Raw genomic sequence first — 19506 nt, 5'->3', positions numbered from 1 at the left:
GTGCCATGTCACCAGGGCACAATTGTTCGCAATTGGTTTAAAGAACATTCTGGACAATTCGAGTGAACGAGATGGCCTCCCAGATCGTCCGGCATGAATGCCATTGAAGATTTAGGGGCATAATCGAAAGGCCAGTTCATGCACAAAATCCTGGACCGGCAACACTTTCGCAATTATAGACGGTTATAGAGTAAGCATGGCTCAGTATTTCTGCAGGGAACTTCCAACGACTTATTTTGTCCGTTTCACGTCATGGTGCCGCACTACACGGAGCAAAATGAGGTCCGACACGATATTAGAAGGCAACCCACGACTTTTATGACATCAGCCTACTTTTGGTTGGGCGAGGCTACACGGAGGGGTACACCGTGGATTTTTCAAAGAATTATTCCGCCTTTTGCTTGATGTGATTTCGAGAGATAAAGGGAAATCTACGAGATTACTTCAAAGAGTAAGTAACATATGACGTCCGACGCCAAGAGCATTACGCAACAAGAGGGCGCATGGTCAGATGATGGCACTTGTTCTGAGTTTTCATGCAGATACATTTCTGCTGCGATCCGGAAAAAAGGTGCTAAATAGTTACGGAGTAAAATGATGCAGGAATTGAAGATGTACCGTACTGCAAAGTTGAAGTACGCAGGACGGAAAGGTTGTCACCTGAGCTGCTCAAAGATTCACCGTAAAATTATTGGGGTGTATGAACCATATGCAATGTCGAGTCCAGCCGTAGTGCAATGGTGGCGATGGTTCGACGAAGGCCGTAAAGACGTGGGCGCTGCTCACAGCGAAGGAAGGCCTCTGACATCGACTGCAGACGGCCATGTCGGTTCGATCGAGCAACTGATTCGCAGCAATCGTAGATTTTCCGACGATGTGGACGTTCACGCATCAGTCCTCGAGTAGCTCCGTGACTGCGAAGCGGACTTCTATCGTCGGGGAAATTCGAACGTTGCAACAGTTGTTTCCAGAGAACTTGATGACTATGTTGAAAATAGTGTCACGTACCTGGGTCACTGTGATATGTAGTGCAGCAGCCAATAAAAGTTACATGGCCGGCCGTAATAATGTCTAACACACTTTGTCGAGTCCCGTCGTAAATGATGCTGGACAAGAGGGGATTTCAGTTCCTCTGCTCCAGACGTGTAGGTTCTTTAAATGACCTACACGCATAACTAAATATTTTTGATGATTCGTATTCGCGCCGTCCCCATCCTTCAAAGATGTTGTAGGGAGTTATGATTATATCTGAGCACGCCTTTTTTATGTATCTTGATTGTTTTTTCAGCCCATTTCGATGTCGGTCTTCTAAACTGGTTCGATAGAGACTTATGCACTTGCACTGTCCCAGTATTCTGTTAAAGCAGCGCGGGGTAGCCGAGGGGCTTGAGGAGTCTTGTCACGGTACGCTTTCCTCGCCGGAGGTTCGAGTCCTCCCTCGGACATCGATGTGTGTGTCCTCCTTACCGTAAGTTAGTTAAAGTTAGATTAAGTAATGTGTAAGCTTAGGTACTGATGACCACTGCAGTTTGGTCCCATAAGACCCTATCACAAATTTCCAAATTTCTATTCTGTTAATTTAAAGTTACAATATGCGGAAGTCGCAAGTTTTCATTCTCCTATCGAGCTACATCCTAATCTCCACATCCCGATGTGACGAGGACATGCATATTTAAACGGACATTTTTGGAGAAGATGTCAACACGAAGAGAGAATACCCGACGCAGCGACGCCGGCGTTGTTGTGAATCGTCGGGGAGACGATACCTCAATTCCAATCAAGAATAACTGCCAAAATGAGAAACATAGAAATAGATATCCTCGGTGTCGCAAAGCAGCTTAAATCACCTAATAAAAGCAAGGCTTCCGGTCCATATCGTATACCTATCAGGTTCCTCTCAGAGTATGCCCATACAATAGCTCCATATTTAGCAATTATATACAACTGCTCGCTCACAGAAAGGTACGTACCTAAAGACTGGAAAATTGCTCAAGTCACACCAATACCCAAAAAGGGAAGTAGGAGTAATCCCTTGAATTACAGGCCCATATCAATAACGTCGATTTGTAGTAGGGTATTGGAACATATACCGTATTCGAACACTATAAAGTACCTCGAAGAAAACGTTTTATTGACACGTAGTCAGCACGGATTCAGAAAATATCGTTCTTGCTAAACTCAACAAGCTCTTTATACTCATGAACTAATGAGTGCTGTCGACAGGGGATGTCAAATTGACTCCATATTTTTAGATATCCAGAAGGTTTTCGACACCGTTCCTCACAAGCGTCTTCTAACCAAACTGCGCCTCAGTTGTGCGACTGGATTCGTGATTTCCTGTCCGAAAGGTCACAGTTCGTAGTTATAGACGGAAAGTCATCGAGTAAAACAGAAATAATATCGGGCGTTCCCCAAGAAAGCGTTATAGGCCCTCTGTTGTTCCAGATCTATATTAACGACATAGGAGACAATCTCAGTAGCCGTCTTAGATTGTTTGCAGATGACGCTGTCGTTTACCGTCTTCTAAAGTCATCAGGTGGCCAAAATGAATTGAAAAATGATTTAGATAAGATATCTGTATGATGCGAAAAGTGGCAATTGATCCTGTATAAAGAAAAGTGTGAAGTTATTCGCACGAGTACTAAAAGAAATCAGCTAAATTTCGATTACGCGATAAGTCACACAAATATGAAGGCTATAAATTAAACTAAATACTTAGTTTTTACAATTACAAATAACCTAAATTGTAACGATCACATAGATAATATCGTGGGTGGAGCAGACCAAAGACTGCGATTCGTTGGCAGAAGACGTAGAAGGTGCAACAGGTCTACTAAAGATCCTGCTTACACCACGCTTGTCAGCCCTATTTTGTACGGTGTGGGATCAGAATCAGGTAGGACTGACGGATGACATCGAAAAGGTACAGAGAAGGGCAGCTCGTTTTGTATTATCGCGAAGTACGAGAGATAGTGCCACAGGCATGATATGTGAATTGCAGTGGCCATCATTAAAACAAAGGCGTTTTTCGTTGCGGCGGGATCTTTTCATGAAATTTCAATCGCCAGTTTTCTCCTCCGATTGCGAAAACATTCTGTTGGCACCCACCTACTTAGGGAGAAATGGTCATCACGATAAAATAAGAGAAATCAGGGCTCGCACAGAAAAATTTAAGTTCTCGTTTTTCCCGCGCGCCGTCGGCAGAGAGACAGCTTGAAGGTGGTTCATTGAACCGTCTGCCAGGCACTTTATTGTGTATTGCAGAGTAACACGTAGATGTAGATGGTGCGGCTAAACGTGGGTTAGCAGAACTACGTCAACTCTGAACGGTTCACATTATCTCTCTCCGTAACTATTATACAGGGTACTGCAATGCTGGCAGTACAGTTTTTGAAAAGAGATGAATAGCGGAAAGACTTTATTTATTGACAGGGAAGGGAAATGAAGGCCGCAGAGTACGTTGGTTCACGGCAGACACGGCTGGTTACGGAGCCAAGGATACACTAGTACACAAAGGTGAACGTGACGCCAGTCAGTGACGGAAGGGTGGGTCGTTCTTTGAAGAGCAGATCACAACAGAATTGAGGCAGTACAACACAATCATTGAGCTAAAGTCAACAAGTCAATGTGTTGGTATTACTGGACAAAGTGAACCGTAGACCTGCCCGTACGGTAAATACAGGATGTCGGCACTGAAATGCCCTACTTTTTGAGGTGGTTTAGAAAAGTGTATCTAGCTCTGATTCACGTCTGACATGTCCCGTTGGGTGCAGAAGTACCATAAAAGTCGCTGCCTAACTTTTGTCAATGCCTGGCGCGTTTTCATTATCTCAGTGTCCGCCGAAGCGAAAATGGCTTCAGTTCAGGGGAAAGCACAAACTGCGCTTTGGTATACTGAGTGCAAATCCATTGTTACAGCGCAAAGGCAGTTTCGTTCTATTTAGAAGAAAGCAGCAACAGGCGCCATGTGCATAAAAACATCGCATACGCTCTTGCTTCACACTGGCAGCATTGTCAAGTAGCGTGCAGGGAGTCGACGTGTATCTGAAGAACAAGCTCAGAAAGTCCGCCAAGCGTTCCAAAATGCTATCCAAATCAATTCGTCAGGTTTCACGGAAATTCAGATGCTACTTGCAACTATTCGCAAGGTCGCTAAGGAGCGTTTGCGTTTGTATTCAAACAAGGCGCAGATTCTGCCGGGCATGAAGCGCAATGACAAGCAACGATGATACGTTTGTACATGTGAAATGCTTAACCGAATCTTATCGCAATCCTGCTTCCTTGTCATGTGCTCTGATAATAACACATTCCATGTCTCTGGAGCTGTGAATAAGCGTAACGTTCGCCTTTGGGGATCACAGAATCGAGACAGAATCAGGGGAAAGGTGCGAGACTATGCGATAAGACTGCCACAGGAACGACGCATCTAGAAATATTGTAGATAAAATTGTTTGAAACTTTATTCATGGAAACAGCAGTCTTGACTGCACAAAATAACTTTTTTAATTTCCAAAGGTGACTGATTCCAGCTGTGTAAAGTCTTCAGATCAGTTGCTTCGTGATGACTGTTGGAGAAGGTATCTAGTAAGAGGAACCGCTCTGAGAAGCCTCGTGAAGACCAGCTACTCTTGAAATTGGAGATATTTTCTTTTCCCCGGGTTGAAGACGTGCAACCAAACCTTTGGTTCCAACAAGATGGTGCTCCACCTCACCGATCGTTGGATGTTCGGACAACTCTAAATCTAACATTTCCAGGACGCTAGATTGGACGATATGGACACCTGAATTGGCCTCCACGTTCTCCTGACGTCACACCATTGGATTTTATTCTCTGGGGCTATGAAGGACAGGGCGTTCGCCACTGTAGTGCAGGACTTTTAAGAGCTCCGCGCTTGGACCGTGGAAGTCGTTGGCACTGTACCTCCGCAAATGTTGCAGCAGACATGGATGGAAATTCAATACTGACTAGGAAATCTTCGCTTCCCCACAGGGCCACACGTGGAGGTGTTTTGATGTAATTTTTTCCAACTTGACATGCAACTTATTTATGTGGAGGCAATAAATTTATTTCATTAAATTTTGTGTTGCAAGGAACTTGAGTCCAAGGCATTTCGGTGTAGACAGCATGTAATATGGTCACGTGAATGGGTGCAACAATTTTTCAGCTCACAGCAGCATAGGTTGTTATCTGCACTGTAAGCTTGGGAAGTAGTAGCGAAGAATGGCTTCGCAGACAGGCAGGCAGTGGAGACGGATTACTGTTAACTTAATTGAATTTATTGACAATGGGAAGGAGAAAGGATTGACAGAACTGACGGAGAAGGTGACGAAAGGAGCAAGTTGAGAGCTAAGGCTGCGTGACTTAATTGTGTGCAAATTACGGTTGGAGGGACAAAAGCAAATATCTTCACCAAATAAGAAAAAATTAATTACACACAATAAATATCCCACTGACCATAAGGATAAGCTTGCGACTAGCACACTGGTAGTACAAAGTGTCCACGGCCGGAAGACTTGTCTGACGTAGCTGTACTAGATTATACGTATATACCAAACTTCCTTGTGAACTGCTCTATCACTTAGTGGAAAACACTTCAAAATCCCTTCAGTAGTTCTTCAGATTAGCCTTCAGATACAGACAGACAGAAAAACGTGGCAGGGAATTTAAATTTATCGCTTCAGCGCGGAAGAGCTGTAATAAATATTTACAAAAAGGGCACGGGCAGGATCGCAGTTGGGGGTTCTTGGTGCTCGTTTTCTATTTGATCTAGGAACATAGAGCTTTTGGTTTAGTCAAGACCAGCGGCTATTTGTATAGCCATTGGAACATACGTCTTAGTGTACCTGTATTACAGTATTGTCAGCTTTCAAGTAAGTTTATATAGATAATAGAAACTATTTACATGCATTATTATCACAAACTTCAGACAAATATCTTGATCGGTACGGTATTTATATTTACTGTTGTTTCCTGCACTGTATTAAGTATTTACGGTTCTTTCTCATTTGTGTGCGTATAAAGTCTCATGCGTAAACTAATGACTTGTATGTAAGTACAAAACAAAAAAAAAATACAAAGAATTAAGTAAATTTTTAAAAAATAATAAATATAAAACAAAATACGAAAAATATAAAAAATAAAAACCCTCCAGCAGACACGTGACGTGGACGTGGTGCTGTGGCTTGTGTACTTTGAAGACACAGTAGGCAATACTGGACAGTTTTAACGACACCTGGCAGATAACCGTACAGGAGACAGGCTAACGACGCCCAACTCAAGCAAAATGATCCGAAAGACAATAAAAAAAGCTGTACCGGATACGTCATCGGCAGAGTCAACAAGAATCTACATCGATTGCCAGGCTATGGTGGCCTAACGTCAAAATTATGATGGAATAAAAGTTCGGTACCAGAATGAAAAATGCTCATATCGTAGCACAAAAAAGGCGAGCATGTCCTCGGTGAAATTAGGGATGTAAAAGAAGGGAGATACACTACCGGAAATTAAAATTGCTACACCAAGAAGAAATGCCGAAGATAAACGGGTATTCACTGGACAAATATATTATACCTGAACTGACATGTGATTAAAAATGGCTCTGAGCACTATGGGACTCAACTGCTGTGGTCATCAGTCCCCTAGAACTTAGAACTACTTAAACCCAACTAACCTAAGGACATCACACACATCCATGCCCGAGGCAGGATTCGAACCTGCGACCGTAGCAGTCGCACGGTTCCGGACTGCGCGCCTAGAACCGCGAGATCACCGCGGCCGGCAACATGTGATTACATTCCCGGCTGGGTGGCCGAGCGATTCTAGACGCTACAGTCTGGAACCGCACGACCGCTACGGTCGCAGGTTCGAGTCCTGCCTCGGGCATGGATGTGTGATATCCTTAGGTTAGTTAGGTTTAAGTAGTTCTAAGTTCTAGGGGACAAATGTCCACAGAAGTTAAGTCCTACAGTGCTCAGAGCCATTTTTTGTGATTACATTTTCACGCAATTTGGGTGCATAGAGCCCGAGAAATCAATACCCTGAACAACCACCTCTGGCCGTATTAACAGCCTTGATACGCCTGGGAATTGAGTCAAACAGAGGCCGTTGGGATCCAGCACGGCGTTCCGTATTATCCTCCTGAACCCACCGATTCCATATTCTGCTAACAGTCATTCGATCTCGACCAATGCGAACAGCGGTAGGCTACAATCCGACCTTTATCAAAGTCGGAAACGTGATGGTACGCATTTCTCCTCCTTTCACGAGGCATCACAACAACGCTTCACTAGACAACGCCGGTCAACTGCTGTCTGTGTATGAGAAATCGGTTGGTAACTTTCCTCATGTCGGCACGTTGTAGGCGTTGCCACCGGCGCCAACCTTGTGTGAATGCTCTGCAAAGCTAATCATTTGCATATCACAGCATCTTCTTCCTGTCGGTTAAATTTGGCGTCTGTAGCACGCCATCTTCGTGGTGTAGCAACTTTGATGGCCAGTAGTGTAGCTATTCGGTTTATCTGGCAGCTTCAAAGACATTTATATCGAAACATCTTGATACAAGTCGCCCTTTTTGACGATTTGACTCCCCTTTCCCAGCGCAGTGAGCTCTCTTAGCTGTAAGGTGTTCGCACACCTGCATCTTGCAACTTATAGGCCAAAGTCCCTGTTCTTGTGCCCTAAATCAGAAGAATCGCCAGCCATAGTAAAGACTATGTGATATCACAGGCTGAACAGTATACATGCAACAGCTGAAAAAGTTTTCTATGAGGGTGGGGTGGGGGATTTTTGGGGGTAGATTTGTTCCGGGGAAGATGATAAGGCAATGTATTGATTTATGGGGGGGGGGGGGGGGTGGTAATTTCTTCTGCGAGGGGACCATTTGTCGCCCGAACCCCACCCTCTAACGTGTGTAGACACAAATTTATGTGCTTGTGGAAGTGGGCTGCAGCTACAAAAGGAAGTATCTGAAGTGGGGGTGCGTCTATAATAGAAAGGATCTGAGAGTGGGGATTCATGCATCCTAAACTTTAATGACACGTTGTGTCATACTGCACGACATGACAAATGCTGTGTTGCATAGCTGATGGCACGTGTCATTTTATATGACATGACATCATGTACCATGTTATTTTACTTGACACGATGCATTACATTACTTGACATGGGTACTAATACTAACAAGGAGATGGCACGACCGTGAGGTCGCGAATTTGTCCGCAATTTTGTGTGTTGAAGAGGACCCCTAACACCTCACGTGGTTAAAATATTAGGACGCACTACTCGGAAATTCCCGAGAAAAATCGATCCAAAAGTTTCTTAGGTGCGTTATGAGCATAAAATGTTAGTCCACTGCCGATTCGCCGTGTGGCCTACATGGTTAGCGCTCGGACCCTTCCGCCAAAGGTCTCGGGTTCGATTCCTCCTCCAGCACTTTTTTTTTTCTTCTGTTGCTTGCAAAATTGCAACGCTTTGTTACAGGAGAATCGTGAAATTAATTCCCGAGAAGACTGAATAAAAATTCGTTCTATAATTCACCATCCATTATCGTCACCAATATTCCGAGACATGATTCAATATACCTGGTTTGCCTCAAAATTGTCATAAACTCGAAACATTTTCGCAAATGTCAATGGGGCATGTTTTTGTACAGATTTATTGCAAACGCCCTGTGATTGTAAAAAATCCGCTTTTATATTTTGCTCAAGATGCCGCAAAAATTATTGCTTTGTTTGTTTTTACGATAATTACCACTGCGGTTCTTGTTTATAATTATTATATGTATAAAAATTGTATGTCTTCCAATCGACTTTGTTATTCTGATTAAAAAGACAATGTTTCTCCTCATGTACTTTACAATGAAAAATGGAAAACCCACCGCCATGAATTGTGTTGTTCGACAAAAAGAAAATAATTTTTATTCAATAATGAAATTAATTTGTTAGAGATAATGTAGGTTTGGAAAACTTTCTGAATAATTGGTGGAATGACCAAAGAAAATGAAACAGAAGGGAAAAAAAGTGCCAGTTGAGGAATCGAACACAAGACCTCTGGCGTAATAATGCGAGCCCTAAACACCTAGGCCAGACGGCGGCTCGGCAGTGTACTAACATTTTATAGTCCTACAGCACCAAAGAAACTTTGGGTCGATTTTTCCCGGGATTTTCCGGGTAGTGCGTCCTAATATTTTAACCACGTGAGGTGTTAGGGGTCATCTTCCACCACACAAAATTGCGGACAAATCCCCGACCCCACGTTCGTGCCGTCTCCTTGTAAGAGGTAAAAAAAGGGCGAATATTTCAAGATGTGTTGATTTAAATGTCTGAAGCTGCCAGATAAGTCGAAAATCTAGTTCCTTCCTTTTTCATCCCTAACTCTGCCCAGGATATTTTCGCTTTTTTGTGCTATGATATGAACAATTTTCATTCTGGTAATGGGTATAGAAGTGTTATAAGGTAGCGAAGTCTTTGATGTTATGAACAATAAAAGGATATACTAAATTTGTGAAAATGTTACACCATTTTGTCACACAAAACAGATCTGCAAGGTCAGCGGGGAAACTCTTTGACAGAAACTGTTACGTCTTTGGTTTTCAAAAGCACGAGAACAGATGAGCAATCATGTGCGAAAGAGGCGACATGGTTTCAAAAATGGTTAATGCTTTACGGAGAAATGAAGCATCAGAATTTCAGCTGGCAACGGTTTATTCAGACGAAACTTGGATTCGTACCCAGTTCGGAGAGAATAATTGTTGTCACAGTGATAACTGTGCGAGAAATATTGTTTAACGAAAGTAGCTGTCATTGTCTAAATGTCGGGCATCGGCGTGTAAACGAGTAGCGCATGGCTGCGCTCCTCCTGTAACGACACCTCCTTTACTGCCTGCGCTCCCCGTTTCTGCGGTATGCCAGGCTCTCCGGGTAGCGAGTTGGCTTTGTCGAGTGATAAAACGTCGCACCTACCTGCCTCGGCAGATTCCGTGGAGCACACCGACTCTGTCGTAGCCCCGGCAGTACAGAGACGGACGGACAGCAACGAGGCTGAATGGGGGGAGGTACGGTACGCGGGTGCCGCTAACCTAAATTGCCTCACGGTTTAATTGCATTTTTCGCGGCACGCCGCCCTCGCAAAACCAGTTGGGGATAGCGACGGCCCGCTCATTCTCCACGGGCGTTCTGCTTCAGCGGTCCAGATGTTTGACACTGAGTTTGGACAGCTTTCAGGCCATTGAGACGATCGAAATCTTTCCCTTCAAGTTCCGAAGCGTCGTCCGCGCACGGCTGCACCCTCAGAGCGCAATTTCCTGTCCGCAGACACAAAAAAGCGAGAGAGGAGAGGAAAAGGAGACACAGAACGAAAAACTATTTTGATAAGAAATTGTTGCTGCACCTTTGGAGGTATGCTGTGCCGATTAACAATCAAACTCAGCAGAGCAATTTTAATTCTTGACAACAGTAATGTCTGAATGTCTCCCTCCACATGGCTTGTAATAAAGGAAGAAGTCCAGTAATTGCTTCTTAGCATATAGACGCATACGAAATAGTTCCAGCAGTCGCACAATTGTGTGTTACAGCTGTGGACGAGTAATAGTTTGGAGATGCAGCTGGTGTTACCCGTACTACCGAAGTTCAATACGTGTACGTTAATTTCACGCCTGAAAATCATCTTCGCATACGCCAAGATATTAAAATATAGTTTTCTCTTCAGACTATATGAAACTCAGTTGGTCTCCCTGTGGATAATGTTTCTCTGACACCTTTCGTGTACAACAAAGCCTCTGATCCACTAGGTAACGAACAGAAGATTACCTCCCGCACGTTGAGTAATTTGTGAGGGAACACTGGACTTAACCACGTAGACATATTCTAGGTCTCTTCTGTTAATGATTAATTGCAAACAATGTAATTAGATCCAAGAGTAAGCCCTGCAATCGTTTAAGGGCTATTCGTATGAACGAGGTATATTAATTACTAGCTGACTAACCGGGCGTTGCTAATTTTCTGTTAGAAACGGAAACAAAATATGAATAGCGTTTCTAGCGTAATATCGGAAAAATTTCATTTCCATGTATTCGTGAAAACACCTTCGAAATTATGAAACAGTCATACAAAGAAGTATGCATAAAGTACAAATGCATAACTACACCAGCCTCGCGTGTCTACAACGCGATTTCGTAAGCGTCTCTATGGGAACGTCCCTTTACAGCTCTACAGATGGCTACTGCTGACCCCTACAGCCGTTTGCTACTCGCAGTTGGAAGTTGAGAGAAATGCTGCCAGATGTCAGGGATGTTTTAAATTGACTCGACTGTAGAAGTGTCTTAATAGTAAAGAAAAAATGTAATAAAACTTTATGCAGGGTGCGATATTTATTCACGCATCTCCGTATCTATTACGAATATCTCTCAAACTATGTGTCGTACGATGATGTATTTGTGTAGATACATTCAGGGTGACATGTACAGGGTGTTTCAAAAATGACCGTTATATTTGAAACGGCAATACAAACTAAACGAGCAGCGATAGAAATACACCGTTTGTTACAATATGCTTGGGACAATAGTACATTTTCAGGCGGACAAACTTTCGAAATTACAGTAGTTACAATTTTCAACAACAGATGGCGCTGCAAGTGATGTGAAAGATATAGAAGACAACGCAGTCTGTGGGTGCGCCATTCTGTACGTCGTCTTTCTGCTGTAAGCGTGTGCTGTTCACAACGTGCAAGTGTGCTGTGAACAACATGGTTTATTCCTTAGAACAGAGGATTTTTCTGGTGTTGGAATACCACCGCCTAGAACACAGTGTTGCTGCAACAAGACGAAGTTTTCTACGAAGGTTTAATGTAACCAAAGGACCGAAAAGCGATACAATAAAAGATCTGTTTGAAAAATTTCAACGGACTGGGAACGTGACGGATGAACGTGCTGGAAAGGTAGGGCGACCGCGTACGGCAATCACAGAGGGCAACGCGCAGCTAGTGCAGCAGGAGATCCAACAGCGGCCTCGGGTTTCCGTCGCCGTGTTGCAGCTGCGGTCCAAATGACGCCAACGTCCACGTATCGTCTCATGCGCCAGAGTTTACACCTCTATCCATACAAAATTCAAATGCGGCAACCCCTCAGCGCAGCTACCATTGCTGCACGAGAGACATTCGCTAACGATATAGTGCACAGGATTGATGACGGCGATATGCATGTGGGCAGCATTTGGTTTACTGACGAAGCTTATTTTTACCTGGACGGCTTCGTCAATAAACAGAACTGGCGCATATGGGGAACCGAAAAGCCCCATGTTGCAGTCCCATCGTCCCTGCATCCTCAAAAAGCACTGGTCTGGGCCGCCATTTCTTCCAAAGGAATCATTGGCCCATTTTTCAGATCCGAAACGATTACTGCATCACGCTATCTGGACATTCTTCGTGAATTTGTGGCGGTGCAAACTGCCTTAGACGACACTGCGAACACCTCGCGGTTTATGCAAGATGGTGCCGGGCCACATCGCACGGCCGACGTCTTTAATTTCCTGAATGAATATTTCGATGATCGTGTGATTGCTTTGGGCTATCCGAAACATACAGGAGGCTTCATGGATTGGCCTCCCTATTCGCCAGACATGAACCCCTGTGACTTCTTTCTGTGGGGACACTTGAAAGACCAGGTGTACTGCCAGAATCCAGAAAAAATTGAACAGCTGAAGCAGTACATCTCATCTGCATGTGAAGCCATTCCGCCAGACACGTTGTCAAAGGTTTCGGGTAATTTCATTCAGAGACTACGCCATATTATTGCTACGCATGGTGGATATGTGGAAAATATCGTACTATAGAGTTTCCCAGACCGTAGCGCCATCTGTTGTTGACAATTGTAACTACTGTAATTTCGAAAGTTTGTCTGCCTGAAAATGTACTGTTGTCCCAAGCATATTGCAACAAACGGTGTATTTCTATCGCTGCTCGTTTAGTTTGTATTGCCGTTTCAAATATACTGGTCATTTTTGAAACACCCTGTAGGTACTGTCTGCAAAATACGTTGCTAATAGAGTTAGTAGCACAGAAGTAATAAATTTAAATGTCGTGCATGTGCTGCAATTTTTCATGTATATCATTGTCTATGACGTCGTAGGTCCTGAAATATGACACCTGGGTGGTTCTTACCCCGACAGCAATTGTTGCCTCATAGTAAGGGATATGTGTACCACGCTTAGTTAAAATCGTTCCAGTGGTTTAGGAGGAGATGTTGAACACACAGTATATATATATATATATATATATATATATATATATATATATATATATATATATATATATATATATATATATTTTGATTAATATCAGCTACATGTAAACGCATCTAATACGCTCTACTGTTCCTCAAAAGAGGAATTTAGTTCCTAATACTTATCAGTGGAAGTAGGATTTATTGTCCGTTCTACAGAAACGTTTATCATGTTGAATCAAGTCGGTCAGTTAGAGTCTGATTTGAGTGGCTGGTTTCAAATTATGCTTCTTGCTCTTCACTTTTACAGAGAATAATCGTCAGAGACGCAGCTTTCTTATTAGCATCGTTAAAAAATAATAACAAAAAAGTCAGAGTTTTAGGAAACAGTACACTTCGCCATAGATGTTCGTCTTTGATAACCGCGCAGTCAAGTTTCGCTGTGGTAAGACATCCTGGTTCAGATTCTCATAAATTACCTGATTGAGTGGATGGCTCATTAAACAGTATCACGTCCGATTTCATATCCTTATATCTGTTCAGTGCGTGCTCTAATGATCTAGACGTAGATAGGGCGACGAAGTACAACTTTCCTTCTTGTCAGTTACTTATTGTAGTGGAAAAAATCTATAGCAAAAGTGCAGGCACCACTGATATGCCCACACAATTGGTTCAAATGGCTCGGAGCACTATGGGACTTAACATCTATGGTCATCAGTCCCCTAGAACTTAGAACTACTTAAACCTAACTAACCTAAAGACATCACACAACACCCAGTCATCACGAGGCAGAGAAAATCCCTAACCCCGCCGGGAATCGAACCCGGGAACCCGGGCGTGGGAAGCGAGAACGCTACCGCACGACCACGAGATGATGCGGGCCCCACACATTTCCAAGGTACCTTTAGTTATAATTGTGTGTTTTGGTTTTGTTGTGGTTGGCAGGAGAGCCAACACCTTGGTACTAAAGGAGGCCGAATTGCACGCGTTTTAGCTCACGCAGGCTGGCGTGAGGTCTGGAACATCGCAAGGGAATTAGAATTGAGAAAAACGGACGTAGCTGGTGGAATACTTAACTTTAATCCATTAATGACGAACGTCGCTCTTGACATTACATGATTCACAGTACCAATAGCAACAGATAATGGCGCCTTGTTAGGTCGTAGCAAATAACGTAGCTGAAGGCTATGCTAACTATCGTCTCGGCAAATGAGAGCGTAGAAGTCAGTGAACCATCGCTAGCAAAGTCCGCTGTACAACTGGGCGAGTGCTAGGAAGTCTCTCTAGACCTGCCGTGTGGCGGCGCTCGGTCTGCAATCATTGATAGTGGCGACACGCGGGTCCGACGTATACTAACGGACCGCGGCCGATTTAAAGGCTACCACATAGCAAGTGTGGTGTCTGGCGGTTACACCACAGGTTTCTCGCCAGAAAACAGTAACATAACAGAGGTTAGGAAACTTGTTCTTTGAAACTTATATATGTTTTGCCAGAGATTAAAAAAACTTAATAAACTGGAAATGTCGCAGCATAACATTTTGAGGCCGGTACAACAGAATGGCTCTGAGCACTATGGGACTTAACTTCTGAGGTCATCAGTCCCTTGAACTTAGAACTACTTAAACCTAACTAACCTAAGGACATCGCACACATCCATGCCCGAGGCAGGATTCGAACCTGCGGCCGTAGCGGTCACAGACTGTAGCGCCTAGAACCGCTCGGCCACTACGGCCGGCTACAACAGATATGGCACCAACTCAGAAACCGTGATATCAACGTGTTTTGCTAGCGTTTTAAGTTTTCTGTAATTGGCCTGATCAACTAAATATTACATAAACTGACTTCATTGAATCTTGAACACTAATTTGTCTAAAAATAATAAGAAGCAGACGTTGTAGAAAAGGTGGGTGACTTGCCAAGAGTCTGAAATTGAATAAATATATTGTTAGGTAAAAATCTAATAACGCTGAACTGGGGCTGTACGCTGAGTCTAGCTACTTCAAGAGACTACAAGTCCAGGACGCATTAGATTGTTCAATATTTCTCATAAGCCTCGCACTATCACTGAGGACTGTACAAGTTATTTACATCTCAAAGGGAGATTTGAATATGATTCAACGTGTTCAAAGAACTTAAGAACTTGGGCATGGTACACTGGTTGTTGGACCACAAGGAAGAGTAGCAAGATGGAACAAAAGATTGCCTTCGAATGAGTTCTGCCAAATACTACGCGAACAGAAACGATTGTTTTCACTACATTGTAATACCGGTATAGAAGTGTTAGTTAAGCACACAGGAGGGGAAATTACGTCTGCTCGGCAATGGATAAACAATCATGAGTTAAAGAGAAGCGGCTGTATGAATTAAAGGAATAAAGCTAAGCGAAACTTGCGCTTCTTTAGTCCCGCAAAGCTTGAGAAACTCGACTCGGGCCTAGCGCCCTGTTTAGCGATGCCACGCTCACCAGATTCAACGTCCGCCATCGTAGAGTGAAGAAAGAGGTCGGCAGACGGTTGTATTACGAGAACAGACACTTGATTTCACGAGAGCGATGAATAGCCTCCTACAACATCCAATTTTCTGTGTGGTTTAGGTAGACCTCTGTGAGGCCTTCGTCGAGCAATTTTACTCGTTCATAAATAGTTCCTCGCCCTCCGTTAGAGTTTCGTATCGGCGTCTTCGGACTGCGTGGAGGCGTTTTCTTTCTTCTCAGCTGGTCGAAAACAGCCGCAGGGCCCTCTTTCGTCCTCTGTTCACAAAATGTTGGTTACGCCTGCAAGGCTGGAAGGGCATATCCTTTAGAAGAAGAGCGACTTTCGCGACATGTGTGGCGACGGCGCGAGATGGTAATGCGAGACACGCCTTCCCCCCTTTTGTCTGCCCGGGAAGAAGCAGCTACAAATCTAGGAGCTGTTTTCGCAGTATAGCCGGCTACTGATGATGTCTTCAGTCTGTGATGGCGGGTGTTAGACGGGTAAGTATGGCATCGCTAAATAGGGCGCTAGGCCCCATCAGAGTTTGTCAAGCTCTATGTTAAATGAACAGGAAAGCTTTTGCTAGCCATCGTTATTTTAGTAATTTTGAAGGCTTATTTTAAATTTATTCCTTGCATATGTAAACCTCAAAAAACTCAGATCTCTGAAATTTATGATAAACTCCATTTTTGATCACATCAGATTGAATGACATCTGGGAATTGTTTTTCAACAGTTGTAAACAAATGTGCGCCTTGAGTGACGTGATGTGCGGCGACAGAATGAATAAATCAACGTATACTGATCTCAAAAGTGTAAAAAGATCCTTCTTTGTTTGTTCGGTAACATTTTACATTGTTTCCTCATCTGTGTCTCAGACATTTTTCGCACTCGCTTCACGAAATACAAAATGTAACATCTAACTTTCTCATAACAGGAAAACGCTTCTCACCTCACTCAACAGCAGACGAAAATTCTGTATTAGATGATTTACTCCTGACGATGATCTCACATGGTCCGAAATGCATCGTTTAATTTAACAAAACACGAACATATTTGTGATTAAGGCGTTTTGATTCAAACTTACTGTTTATCGACTACGGTTACATTCATGCCTAAAAAATATGGATAAAATTACATTTTTTCTGTCCCGCCAGGCCACGCAGTTTTTCGCCGAACTCAGTACACCTGACAACTTTTGTCCCATCTTAATAGTTTTCTCTGCGGGCCAACCATGAGTAAACTATGTCCGTTTGTTACATTGTTTGAAGATGTTAATTCAAATTCAGATGACCTATTGACACATAAGTACCTTGGACAATCGTCAGTGGTACTGTTTGATGTTAATGATTAATATTAAACAATCTAACATATCGGAGATTTCTAGTTCCTTCAAGCAGTCAAATTCAGCAAACAGACCCGTATCAGTGTTATTAAATTTTTACCTAACAACATATTTATAAAACTTCCTGGCAGATTAAAACTGTGTGCCCAAACGAGACTCGAACTCGAGAACTTTGCCTCTCGCGGGCAAGTGCTTGTTAGAGTACTTGCCCTCGAAAGGCAAAGGTCCCGAGTTCGAGTCTCGGTCGAGCACACAGTTTTAATCTACCAGGAAGTTTCATATCAGCGCACACTCCGTTGCAGAGTGAAAATCTCATTCTGGAAACATATTTATAATTTCTAGTTTTTAACAAGCCCTTTTTCTACAACGTCGGCTTCATTATTTAAGATTCGTGTTTAAGATTCAATGAAATGAGTTTATATAATGTTTATTTAACCATTCTAATTACAGCAAAATAAATGATCTAGGTGATAATCTGAGCTGCCCAATTAGAGTCTTTGCAGATGACGCTGTAATTTACCGTCTAGTAAAATCATCAGGCGATCAATTCCAATTGCAAAATGTTCTATACAGAATTTCTGTATGGTGCGGAAAGTGGCAATTGGCACTAAACAGAGAAAAGTGCGAGGTCATACACATAGGTACTGAAAGAAATCCCATAAATTTTGGGTATACGATAAATCGCTCAAATTTAAGGGCTGTCAATTCGACTAAGTACGTAGGAATTACAATTACGAGCAACTTAAATTGGAAAGACCACATGATAATATTGTGGGGAAGGCGAAACAAAGACGGTGCTTTTTTGGCAGAACACTTAGAAGATGCGACAAAACCACTAAAGAGGCACCCTACATTACACTTGTCCGTCCTCTGCTGGAATACTGCTGCGCGGTATGGGATCCTTACTAGGTAGGATTGACGGAGGACATCGAAAAAGTGCAGAGAAGGGCAGCTCGTTTCGTGTTATCGCGCAATAGGGGTGAGAGTGTCACTCATATGATACGCGAGTTGGGGTGACAGTCACTGAAACAAAGGCGGTTTTCTTTGCGACAAGATCCATTTACGAAATTTCAATCACCAACTTTCTCTTCCGAATGCGAAAATATTTTGTTGACACCCGGCTACGTAGGGAGAAATGATCATCATAATAAAATAAATCAGAGCTCAAACGGAAAGCTTTAGGTGTTCCTTTTTCCCATTCGCCATGCGAGAGTGGAATGATAGTGAAGTATGAAAATGGTTCGATGAACCCTGTGCCAGGCAATTAAGTGTGAATTGCAGAGTAACCATGTAGATGTAGATGTAGATGTGGAACATCAAGCGGTATAGATGTAATTAGAGGTCAGGACCCTCCAGTCTATAAGGAACAGGCATACTATTTCTTCTTGTTTACACGAAGATGGTCAATTTTCGATCACAGGAGACGAGAATCATCATTTCAAGACGAACTGAATCTCCTTCCTACAGAATTTGTGGTGCTTCAATGTGCACTAAAAATGTTCTAAGCCATCTTTAAACTGCCACCGAAATACGGGTGATACTATCGTGCAATACAAAACAGAATGATTCAGCTTCCCCTACCGCTGTAGTTTTATGCAACCCGCTACGTTGTAGCTGGCATCCATAAACCACAGACGAGATTTTCATATTCTCTCGCTCGCTACGTGCGAACTGTTAATCTGACAGAAAAAATGAAGATGATCTTTTTTCTGGGAAATTTAATGTAGTTAAATTTAGCATGAGATACGTTTTCGCCTAGGGCCGTAGTTTTCGAGTAATTCAAGAACCTCCCGCACTCCCACACTCCGCCTCCATAGGTGAGGATTTCTAATATTTTGTTGACAGCACGTCCTCCTTCAATGTACAAAAACCTGCGACTGTTCACATTATTTCGCACATTGGACCTTTTTTGTCTTGATTGACTGGCCAAGCCACTGGTTTAGTCGAGCACTGACGCTTGTGCAAAAATTTTACTTAAGTATTTTGCTTATTTTAACAGCACAAAATAAGGAACTGGAAGGGTTAAGTGCTTATGGAATTATCAACATAATTAGTTTTAGCGTAATGTCTAGAAAATTCGTTTTTCGCTAATTAAATTCACGGGCACATTTAAGGTTACAATGTTGACGAAGTAATGGACTATGCTGGTGGCATAATACCACAATCTGTTGTGATGGCTGAAGAGCCAATACCGTGTTGGCTGAAGAGCCAACACCGTGTTACTAGAGGAGGCCGAAAAACACGCGTTTCAGCTCACGCAGGCTGGCGTGAGGAGGGGAGAACCATACTGACGTGAGTTCTGGAACATGACAAGGAATTAGAATTCAGAAAGCGTACATAATTAGTTTGATACTTCAATTTAATCCATTAATGAGGAACGTCGCTCTTGACGGTACATGATTCACAATATTATCTGTTCAGAAGACATATAGTAACTGAATATGGCGCCTTGCTAGGTTGTAGCAAATGACGTA

The 19506-nt window shown here is 43.0% G+C and overlaps 1 protein-coding gene across 1 annotated transcript in view; it reads right to left on the bottom strand.

The window, feature by feature from the left end:
* LOC126267893 (uncharacterized) overlaps positions 1 to 19506 on the bottom strand; it is a 900836-nt gene that overhangs the window by 770513 nt on the left and 110817 nt on the right. The window lies entirely within an intron of this gene.

This window comes from Schistocerca gregaria, chromosome 4 (genome assembly GCF_023897955.1).
Source record: "Schistocerca gregaria isolate iqSchGreg1 chromosome 4, iqSchGreg1.2, whole genome shotgun sequence".
NCBI lineage: Eukaryota > Metazoa > Arthropoda > Insecta > Orthoptera > Acrididae > Schistocerca > Schistocerca gregaria.
Note: the sequence above shows the minus strand (reverse complement) of the source record. Positions and strands in the feature narration are given on the sequence as shown.